The following is a 12,267-nucleotide window of genomic DNA, read 5'->3' on the forward strand; positions in this document are numbered from 1 at the left end:
CCCTACCCTATTACCCCTATGTGTTTGTAAGTGGTGATTTAGGGCATGGCAACATGAGTTGTTGCCCATGACTTGAGTTCTGAACCAGTGAGGTCCTAACCTCTAATAGGCTAGAGGGTGTGCCAACATATCCCATTACCGAGTATGCTCATCAGCCTGCTTCTGTTGTGTTCTAGCAAATCCCCTACTCCTCTATACCCCTATAAGCACTGATTTTTAAGTTGTTCCCTTTTCCCCTCTTTCCCCTTTCAGAATTTCACTTCTACACTTGCACTTTCTCCTACCTTCTAGGTTTTGCCCCCCTCTTATGAGCCTTGCCTTAGGACCTTGAGTTCCCTCTGAACTTGGAAACTTGAGGGCTAGCCCTTCCACACTGCACTATGTTCTTAATATGGTAACATTTGGGTGTGAGCATTGCCCAGAGTCCATATGAGGCTCTTAGGAAACTCTGACACATCCAAAGATGAGAGAAAGGCTTTGGATCATGATCTTTAGAGTTGGTTCATCTCATATTTCAGACATGGAGTATGAATTAGGCTCCCCTTGATTGTACTTTTAATTTTGCTTTTCTTATTTCATTCCGAGCTGTAATAACTTGTAATAACTATTGGGGATGGCTAGTGAAAAGGGAGGGAACATGCCAACAAAAGGGTAGATATCATGTTCATAGGGAATCATTATACTTCTGCACTTCTGCATTTCATATAGATATCATGTTCATAGGGAATTATTATACTTCTGCACTTCTGCATTTCATATAGATATCATGTTCATAGGGAATTATTATACTTCTGCACTTCTGCATTTCATATAGATACTATGTCTATAGATTTCTGCACTTCTGCATTATATAGAGACCATATCTATAGGTTTCTGCACTTCTTTGTTATATAGAGACCATGTCCATAAGTCATTTCTGAAATTCTGCATATCATATAGATAATATGCCTATAGGACTTCCTGCAATTTGCATGTGCATATGTCAATAGGCAAACCTGTTTATAGGAGTTAAATAACTAACTGCATAGAGATGACCTGCCTATAGGATTTTTGCATGTCAATAATAATGCTTTTAAAGTCAACAATGCCTAGAAAGCATGCCTATAGGAATTAACAACCTAGTATGAAACATTTTCGTTCACCTATAAGTCTAAAATCGGCAATATCATAGGATTAGTAGTCCCAAGCACCTCCGGGGCTGATAGAATTGGGGCAGGTAATAGCATGTAATAAGTAAACGAGACTATTCCGCGCTTTAACACCTTAACGGGGTGGGAAAGGGTAGATATGGATGTGATGACCACGTGATAATGTCACGTGTAACCCCTTGTCGAGGAGCGATTCCCGGACATTGTGTGGGGTGATCCATATTATTTATAAACTTAGGACCCCCCTTTCCTTTACTTGTTTATTTCGTTGTTTACCTTTCAAAATTTTAAACTGTTTTTCTCAAATTTCAGCTTGCCTTTCACTTCTTTTAATTTTATCTATTTGCAACCCTTATGTGAAAACCCCCTCATTGAAACTCTTATTTGCTTACTTAAAGTCACAATTATAGTATGGCCGGGAACCACACTAGTGGATCTTGAGGGGTGCCTAACACCTTCCTTCGGTATAATTTCAAGCCCTTACTCAATCTCTAGTTTTCCTAAATCGAACTCTTCTTAGTGTCCTAATGCACTTTAATCATTAGGTGACGACTCTTCTCTTTTAATACCCGTTAAAAGAGCTGTCAATGTCATAAACCCTATTTCGCGAGAAAAAACGGGGCGCGACACTACCCCCCACGTGGCAGTGTGCCACCATATGACTCATAATCATATGTGTTGCATGGCAAGTAATGTGTAAAGTTACTACAAGGCTCATTAGGATGAGTCATTTTAATAGAAAAGCTTTATTGACTTAAGATAAGTCTTGAACATTGGTATAACATTGTTTCTGAAAGTGCCAAACAAGAAACAAAAACTTCAAACCAACTTAAAAAAACATTGGGAAAAATTTAGCTAAAATCCATTCTTTGGATAGCTTAAATCCATTCTTTGAATTCACGAAACAATAGAAGTAGAAGCAAACTTTCAATGTTCAACATTTAGGATTAAATGTATTTCTGCTTTTAGTATACAAGAACAATAGAAACAGAACAAGTTCGTTACAATTTCAAGGAATCCAGTATAAATTTTGTTCTAAAATTTCACAGAACATGTAAGTTAAGGCTAAGCTTTTCCTTCATTTTAGCATAATATCGTAATTACAAAAGTTTGATAACGAGGCATAGAGAAAAATTCGTATCCCGGAATTTACGTATATTTTGCTAGTCTCGCAAATTAAATATATTTTCCTAGTTTTGTAAGTTACCATATTCTTCTTATCGGGACTGCATATTTAGTTGAGTATTTCCTTCTTCCGGTCAAAAGAGTAGAGAGTTTATATATATACAGTATTAAAAGTATTTTCATTGCCATCGAGCTATAATTGATGGGCAGGCCTCTATTGGGCAACCTCTGATCAGATGGTAAGTTATATACCGAGCATGCTGTGGTCGAGCGCCTATGAGCGAGCCTAGTTGGTCGAGATACAGAGCCTAGTATGGCGGAGCGCTTATGAGCAAACCTACTATGGCAGAGCAGATATATATGTATACCGAGCCTTAGAGGACCGGACAACTATTTTACTCACTATATTGAGAGAGTTAAGTCAGTATCAGCAGATGAACATATCTTCAGATTTTTCTTGACTCCCAGTTGTTTTCAATTATTATATTATAAGTTTAGTTTCAGCTTTCAGTATATTGCCTTACATACTGGGTACATTATTTCGTACTGACGTCCCTTTTTCGGGGCGCTACATTTCATGCATGCAGGTTCAGACAGACAAACGGGTAGACCTCTTCAGTAGGTGTTGCCCGAGTTCAGCTTTATCGGTAAGCTCCCCTTCTTTCGGAGTTGTCAGGTATAACAATGTGGTGTATATCTTGTGTATATATGTAGATAAGTTATGGGTAGGTCGGAGCCCTGTTCCGATCACAGTACATCGATCAGTAGAGGCTTGTAGACATATCATGTCGGTTAGTGCAGTATGTTGGACTTGTAGGCCATATACGTATATTTTGTTGGCTTGTCAGTTGTAGTAATTATGAAGGCCTTGCCGGCCTAGCTTTATATTGACATTAGTCAGCGTTAGTCTCCATTTAGTTTTATATTTTGTATCGCACATTATCTTGTAATGTGGCCCATAGCCAACATATGACATTACATGTTCAGAGTCTCTTAGTCGCAAGTCATACGCAAGGATAGATGAGGCACTAGGTGCCGGTCTCACCCCCGGGCTCGGGGCGTGACAGGAGAGGCCTATGGTGATGGATGTCTAGGCCTCAGCCAGCCAGTTTGTGAGATTGGATCTTTCGGAGCCCAGTCAAGTTCTAGCTTGCATGGTCTCTCGGTCTTCCTTATTTGACCGTATCACGGAGCGTCAGTATGATGACCCTCATTTGCTCGTCCTCAAGGACAAGGTTCTGCACGCTGATGCCAAAGATGTGACTAGTGTTGATGATGGGGTATTAAGGATGCAGGGTTAGATATGTATACCAAATATTGATGGGCTTCGGGAGTTGATTCTAGAGGAGGCCCATAGTTCGCGGTATTCCATCTATCCGGGTGCCGCAAAGATGTACCAGGATTTGAGGCAGCACTATTTTTGGAGGCGGATATAAAAGGATATAGTTGGGTTTGTAGCTCGGTGTCTCAATTGTCAGCAGGTAAAGTATGAGCACTAGAGATCGGATGGGTTGCTTCAGTAGATAGAGATTCTGGAGTAGAAGTGGGAGTGGATCACCATGGACTTTGTAGTTGGACTCCCATGGACTTCGAGGAAGTTCGATGCCATTTGGGTGATTGTGGATCGGCTGACCAAGTATGTGCACTTCATTCCTATGTGTACCACCTATTCTTCAGAGCAGTTGGCAGAGATTTTTATTCGAGAGATTGTTCGTCTGCATGATATTCCAATTTCCATCATTTCAGACGGAGGTACTCAGTTCACATTGCGGTTCTAGAGGGCCGTACAATATGAGTTGGTTACTCGGGTGGAGTTGAGCATACCATTTTGCCCCCAAACGGATAGACATTTCGAGCGCACTATTCAAATTCTTGAGGATATGCTCCGTGCGTGTGTGATGAAGTTTGGAGGTTCTTGGGATCAGTTCTTGCCACTAACGGAGTTTGCCTACAACAACAGTTATCAGTACAACATTCATATGGCACCGTATGAGGCTTTGTATGGTAGGTTGTGTAGATCCCCAGTGGGTTTGTTTGAGCCAGGTACGGCTAGATTATTGAGCACAGACTTGGTTCAGGATGCTTTGGAGAAGGTTAAGGTGATTCAGTATAGGCTCCGTACAGCCTAGTCCTGACAGAAGAGTTACGCGGGCCGAAAGGTTCGTGATGTTTTCTATATGGTTGGAGAGCGGATCTTTCTTCGGGTTTCGCCTATGAAGGGCTTTATGAGATTTGGGATGAAAGGGAAGTTGAGTCCGAGGTTTATTGGTCCTTTTGAGATATTGTGACATGTCGGGGAAGGTTCTTATGAGCTTGCCTTACCTCCCAGATTGGTAGGAGTTCATCCAGTATTTCATGTTTTGATGCTCCGGAAGTATCACGGTGACCCATCGTACGTGTTGGATTTCAGTTCAATCCAGTTGGATAAGGATCTATCCTATGTTGAGGAGCCAGTGGCTATATTGGATAGGCAGGTTTGGAAGCTGAGGTCAAAGAACTTTGCATCGGTAAAGGTTCAGTGGCGGGGTCAGCCGGTCGAGGAGGCAACCTGGAGACCGAGTAGGATATGTGTAGCCGTTACCCTCATATTTTCACTACTTTAGGTATGTCTCTATGCTCGTTCAAGGACGAACAAATGTTTTAAGAGGGGGAGGATGTAACGACCCAGCCGATCATTTTAAGAATTTACGCCCTGATGCCATATTAACTGCATTCCCTGTGTTTGTTTCTCCTAGTGTAAGTTGTCGGAAGGGGTCATTTTGGATTTCGGAGCGTTTTGGGACACTTAGTCCCTAAATGAGAGTTTAAGCTTTAGGATTTGGACCGTAGTCGGAGCAGTGTAAAGAAGGCCTCAAAATGGAATTTTCTTGGTTTCGTTAGCTCTGTTGGGTAATTTCGGGCTTAGGGGGCGTATTCAAATTGTGTTTAGTAGGTCCATAGCATAATGAGGCTTGAAATGCCGAAAGACGAATTTTTGAAGTTTTTGGTTCGATAATGAAATAATGATATCGGGGTCGCAATTGAATTCCAGAAGTTGGACTAGGTCTGCCGTGTCAATTGGGACGTGTGTGCAAAATTTCAGGTAATTCGAATGAGGTTTGATAGACTTTTTGATCGAAAGTGGAGAATTGGATGTTTTGGAATCCTTAGGCTTGAATCTGAGGGTGTTTTGATGATTCGATGTTGTTTTGAAGCGATAGAGGAACCGCATATGCGGCCAAGCACTTGAAGACTAGAATCTGCAGGTGCGAGAGGTTGAGCACACCTACGAGACCGCTGGTGCGGTAGAGGAAGCGCATGTGTGGCCCGGTGCTTTAAGTGGAATTTCCAGATGCGCACCTGAGACTGCAGGTGCGAGGTAAGGGCTGCATGTGCAGAAACCCTGGGCCAAAACCTATATAAAGGTTCAGTCGCGATTTTGTCCATACTTTCACCATTTTCATCCGGATTTTGAGCTTTTTGGGATGTTTTTGAGAGGGAATTCAAGGGAGCTTCGAGGAGGTAAGACTTTTGGATCCCAAACTCTTTATTATGGTATTATTCTACTGAGTGGGCAACAAATTTATGGAAAATAAGGGTTAGAATTGGGGGTTTAGGGTTTGAAATTGGAGACCTGGATTTGGGGGTTTGAGGGTGTGACGACCCGGCCCATCGTCTCATGGGTTACCGCTCCATTTTTTTTCCCATTCTCAGCTTCTTTATGCTTTATTATCTGTATCTTATGTGATCGAGTTGGTTTGGAGTGGTTTGGATAAGAAATGAGACACTTGGTCTCTTTTAAGAAGGCTTAAGTTGGAAAAGTCAACCCGATGTTGACTTATGAGTTTGAGGGATCGGATGTGAATTCTGATGATTCGGTTAGCTTCGGGGGATGATTTGTGACTTAGGAGTGTGATCGGAAGTAATTTTGGATGTTCGGTGTAGAATTAGGCTTGAATTGGCGAAGTTAGTATTTTGGCAAATTCCGGTTGATAGGTGAGATTTTGATCCGAGAGTCAGAATGGAATTCCGAGAGTTTCTATAGCTTCGTTAGGTGATTTGGGATATGTGTGCAAAATTTTAGGTCATTCGGACGTGGTTTGGTCGGGTTTTTGATTGAAAGTGTTTTTCGGAAGTTTTTAGAAAATTAGGCTTGAATTCGATGAGTTTTGGGTAATTTGATGTTGTTTGAGGTGTTTTGATGATTGGAAGAGGTTTCAATAGTGTTATGAATTATGTTGGCATGTTTGGTCGGGGTCCCATGAGGCACGGATAAGTTTTGAAAGATTTTTGTCGTTTGAGCATAAACATGTAATGATCCAAAGGTCCTTTTTTAGTTCTAGAGATCGAAATTTTATTTCGAGATTTCCAGAATTTAAATAATGAATTATACGAGTGATCTGAAAAGTATGGTCTAATTTCATCAAGTCGCGATTGGATTTTTGACACGAAACATGAGTTAATTGTTTAACGAGCGAAATGAATATCGCACTGAGCAAACGAGCTCCGAATTGAGTTTCGATTGAAGGACTATGTTTGTATCATTATTTGTGACTCATAGGAACAAGAATCATCGAATTCCGAGTTCGTATGATAGAGTTAGAGTCATTTTAGTAAAAAGAAAAGTGCTGCAATTTCTTTGGCTGCTGCTGTATTTTTTTTAGCAGCGTGAACAGTAACCGCGCTGGTGAACAATATTTCTGAAATTTTTTGAGCAGTGCGTTTAATAAACATTTCACCCGCGATCCAAGTCCCATTCCTCCATTTTGAGCAACCTTGAGATCTTTTGCACGGGGATTGAAGGGGGTTTCGACAGGAAGTGATTGGAGGTAAGTCCTATGAACTAAAAACATGTTTTTATTGTGAAATTGATCTTAGAATCCATGGAAATTTAGCGAAAGAGGAAGAACTAGGGCTTGAGTTTTAATATTTCAAATTTGAATTTGAGGGGTCATTTGTACTCCAATTTTGGTAAATTTAATATGTATAGACTTGTGGCGAGATAGGGAATCCGGTGATGTCAATTTTTTGATTTTTCAAGATGTGGGCCCGGGGCTCGGGTTTTGCCAAATTCGTGAATTTTGATATTTTTCGAGTGCTTTCGATTGGGTATTGTCTCTTTAGAATTATGTGACATATTCGTTGCGACTTTGGGCAGATTCGACGCACGTGGAGGCCAATTCGAGGGGCAAAGGCATCGCGAATTAAAGAAATAGTCGGTTTGAGGTGAGTAATTAATGTAAATGATGTCCTGAGGGTTTGAAACCCCGGAATTTCACATCGTAACGCTTTATTGAGGTGACTTGCACGCCGGATAATGGGCATGGGGTAGAGCACCATTGGGGATTGTGACTTGGTCTATCCCGAGAGATGTTTTTACCGTATTTTCTATTTGAACTAAATTTAGAATCATCCTTACTTGGATTTAATTGTTACATTTGGGCTTCTTGCCAATTATTTGAATCCTTCAGGGATTGACATCACTGTTTTCGTATACATGCATATCATTTGATCTCAGTCCAAGGTTTTAAATACTATTTTGCAAACTCAGCCATCTTTCTAAGATTTGAAAACTTAAATGATGTTTCTAAATGATATTTCGGGCTGAGAACTACTGTTTTACAAATGCCCAAGGGACTTATGATGATTTCTGGACTGAGCATGGATCAGGCTGCGCACCGCAGCAGTGTTATATTGATATTGAGGCCGAGAGCCTAGTTGATTACATTGATATTGAGGTCGAGGTCCTGGTTGATTACATTGATATTGAGGCCGAGAGCCTGGGTGATTATACTGATATTGATATGAGGCCGAGGGCCTAGATTTGATGCCACGAGATGGCTTTATATTGCGCTTGGGCTGTAGGAGCCCCTCCGGAGTCTGTACACACCCCAGTGAGCGCCGTCGACGATAAATAAAATGGATGGCTCGGGCTGCACACCGCAGTGGGTACTAGAGAGTACCATCATATGCATTGCATTGCACTCATGCATAGAGTGTACCATCATATGCATTGCATTGCACTCATGCATTTGTTTTTATCTGTTATACCTGTCTCAGTAATTGGTACTCTGATTTAATTGACTTGTTGCTTCACTAATAGTTGTTCTAAACTGCCAGTCATAGTTTACTTTGTATTTTTCCACGATTTCTTATTCTTAGCCTTTATTTATGTTTATTACTCACTGGGTCGGAGTACTCACATTACTCCCTGCACCTTGCGTACAGATCCAGGTACACCACAGGCTGAGTGAGGATTTGTTAGCTTAGCAGCAGTAACCGGGAGTATTGAGGTAGCTGCATGGCATTTGCAGCCTTGATCTCTCCCCTCTGTCTCTATCTTTTATTCCACATTTTTCCTATACGGACTTGTAATAGGTAGATATTTTGTATTAGATGCTCATATTCGTGACACCGGATTCTATTGGGCTATGGTATGGTATTTTTATTGAACTTTCGCAGATTTTATTATTAATTATACACTTGAATGTAATGACTTAGTAAATTCTCTGTGATATTTATCTATAATCTGAATAAGAATTTGGGATAATGTTGTTGAATGGTCGGGCTTGCCTAGCAGTATGTTGGGCGCCATCATGACCGGGGTTGGGGTCGTGACAGAGGGGTCATTTGTAGTCCGATTTTCATGTATTTGGTATGTATGAACTCGTAAAAGTGTGAAGATCCAAGTTTTGTGAATTTTATCCGATTTCGAGACATGGGCCCAGGGGACTTTTTGGGCGATTTTCTTAATTTCGTGTGTTAGCTTCGAATTAATTAGTGGGATTAGTTACTTGAAGTTATATTTACATTATGCAATTGATTTGAATAAATTTTGGCCATTTGGAGTCGGGTACTCGTGGCAAGAACATGATTTCGAGTTGATTGAGTTGGTTCGAGGTAAGTGGCTTGCTTAACCTTTTGTGGGGGAACTCCTTAGGATTTTGTATTGTTGATATATGAAATGCCTTGTACGTGAGGTGATGAATGTGTACATGTGCTAATTATTGAAAATTCTGTTTTCATTAAGTAACTACAACTGTGTTTTCTTTCCTGTTATTACTACTTGCAATTTTAGCCTTCTATTAGATTAGGGAAGCATGTCTAACTAACTTAATTGCTCTACTTGTCCAACCTGCTTTATTTGAATTCAGTGCAACATGCTAGGCTAGAAGTACCTGCTTTACCTTGGTATGAAATTGGATTGAATTGAATATTTTTCAAGTTGCTGGTGTGTATTTACTTTGGGACTACTGGCAATATCCCAGGAGATCCCTCTGAATGTTTACTTTGGGACTACGGATTTGTATTCCGGTAGATCCCCCTACACATTTATATCGAAACTATGGGACTACACCCGGTAGATTCTCCCAGTACTGGATATTTACATTTGGGACTACGGATTTGTATTTCGGGAGTTTCCCTTGCACCTTTATGATTTGGACTACGGGACGACACCCGGGAGATCCACTGGATATTTATATTTGGGGACTACATGACGTATCTTGGTAGATCCATGGTTGCTATCAATGTGTAGAGTTACGTTCTTTTCTGTAATTTTCTCTCTGTTGTATTTGTTGTTATTCTTATTATCCTGTGTTACTTCATACTGTTAGCACTTAATTATATTGTCATATTCTATACTGTTTTACCTTGTTTTTCATCTATAATCAGTAGGGCCCTGACCTTCCTCGTCACTACTCGACCGAGGCTAGGCTTGACACTTACTGTGTACCGTTGTGGTGTACTCATGCCCTTCCTGCGCATATTTTTCATGTGCAGATCCAGGTTCTTCGGCTCAGCCATACCATCAGTGAGGTGAGACGATCTTCAGAGACTTCAAGGTATATCTGTCGCGTCCGCAGACCGAGGAGTCCCTCTCCATTCTCTCTTGTAGTTATAACCTTTTGTATTTCTTTTGATTTAGACATTCTGGAGTTAGAACACTATGTAGTAATCATAGCTTGTTATTTCATGAGATTCCGAATTTTGGGAGTTGTTTTAGTTTGAGTGTTTTTATTGTATATGCCGAGCGGCATCTTAAACATTTATTTATGTTCATTACGCAGTTTTTGGATGGTTTTATCTTTCGTTTCCTTTTTTTTCTGCAATTTGTTAGGCTTACCTAGCCATAGTGACTACATGTCGTCACGACAGTTCACAGAGGGCGAACTTGGATCGTGACACCAAATATGTGATTAGATTTAAAAATCAACTCCAAATCATCCTCAAATTTCCAAAATACACCTTCTTAAGTTGCAGACAAAAACCTCAAATTTTTCCTTTAAAACTTTATGTTTTAGGTGTAAAATGGATAGGGGTTCATGATATAAATCAAAATCCATGTGAAAACTCCTTACCTCCAAGGTAGTAGCAAAACTTTTCTTCAAAATCTCCACCTCTCAAAGTCTAGGTTTTAAAATACGAGAAAATAGATAAAACTCCAAAATAAATCACTTATGTGGTCAGCCCAGGCACACCATTAACGATCGTGGTCAAAATCATCACGATCGCGAACAAGCTGCTGCCAAAAAAACCCTATACGACCGCGTCTGATCAATCGAGATCGCAAAATCCAACCAACCCACAAAACGTGAACACGAGCTCCTATACACGAATGCGAATGCTAAAACCCCAGCCAGGATTAGCCTCAACGCGAATGCGGGATCACCTACATGAAAGCAAAGGCAAACTTCTTGTGTGACTTCGTAACATCGTGAATGCAGACGCATGCATGCAAACACGATGCTCCTGTCTAATACAGTATTTGTCACGACCCAAACCGAAGGGTCACGCGGGCACTCAGTGCCTTACTCAACCAAGTACCAACTTAACATGTCTTTCTTATGACACTATCATTGGTAACTGGGCCAACATGGCCATAACTCGTAATGAATAACTACAAGTGGGAAAGCACTGTATCAATGAACCATCTTTCTTAAAACATGAATACATATGGGCCATCGAGGCCTCTGACATACTGTACAAAATAAACCTCTATGTGATGACCTGCCATGTCATCATACCACATAGGCTCCATTTGGCATATATTAATGCCATGTGGAAACTTACATAATAAGAAGGTAGCATTTGTGAGAAGATTCTAGAGAAGTATGGACATTTCCTTATGAAGAACCTAGATCCTTATGGATTTGCTAGGAAAGTCCTTGGAATCTTCTAGGCCCATAGAGAATTCTAGAGAAAGCCCTTATCTTGTAAATATTAAAGACTTGTGTAATAATTAATATTTACATACTAGCCCCTATGAGACTAGTATATAAAAGGGGCCATTCATTTGTAATTCACCAAGCAAACAATTCAAGTTCTCTCTAATACAAAGCTTCCTTTAACAATTCTCTTATGTTCCTTCTTCCATTCTCCTAGCGATCTTAAGTGTAGTATGGCTGACTTGGCATAGCAAGAACGTGAGCAAGTTGTGCAAGATCGTGAGCGAGTTGTCAAGTGCCACACGTGTACTTAGTTAACAACTAAGGATGTGACAACGTGGTATCAGAGCAAAGGTTACAACTAAAGGAATGGCGAACAACGGAGAAATTAACGCTTCCAACACCCAAGCCAACATCATCCAGGATGCTGCTGGCAAGGGCGGCCGTAGCAAAAAGAGGAATGCCACCAACAAGAGATATGAGGTGCCACCCGAGGATGTATCAAACAAAGGGCTTACATGCCAAGAACCATCTGCCACTAAGGCGAGCGAGGATGAAGTGGAGGTCCTGCCCGAGGTCGTCTCGCGCGGTAAAGAGTGGGTGATAAAGATGAACGCGGTGATGGACGTCATGGAGATCCTTGGCAAACACTTGGGGAAGATGGAAGGCACCCTTAACGTTCTTGAGGGGCACACTCTTGAAGAAATTGAGAGCATCCGAAATGACTTGGATGGACGTACACAGACCGAGATGGAACTAAGACAAACCATTACTGCCTTAGAGTGCAAATGCATGGAGGCTTTGGGTACTATCTATGCTATGAAGGAAAAGATAGTGTCACTTGAGAA

This window comes from Nicotiana tabacum, chromosome 1 (genome assembly GCF_000715075.1).
Source record: "Nicotiana tabacum cultivar K326 chromosome 1, ASM71507v2, whole genome shotgun sequence".
Taxonomy (NCBI): Eukaryota; Viridiplantae; Streptophyta; class Magnoliopsida; order Solanales; family Solanaceae; genus Nicotiana; species Nicotiana tabacum.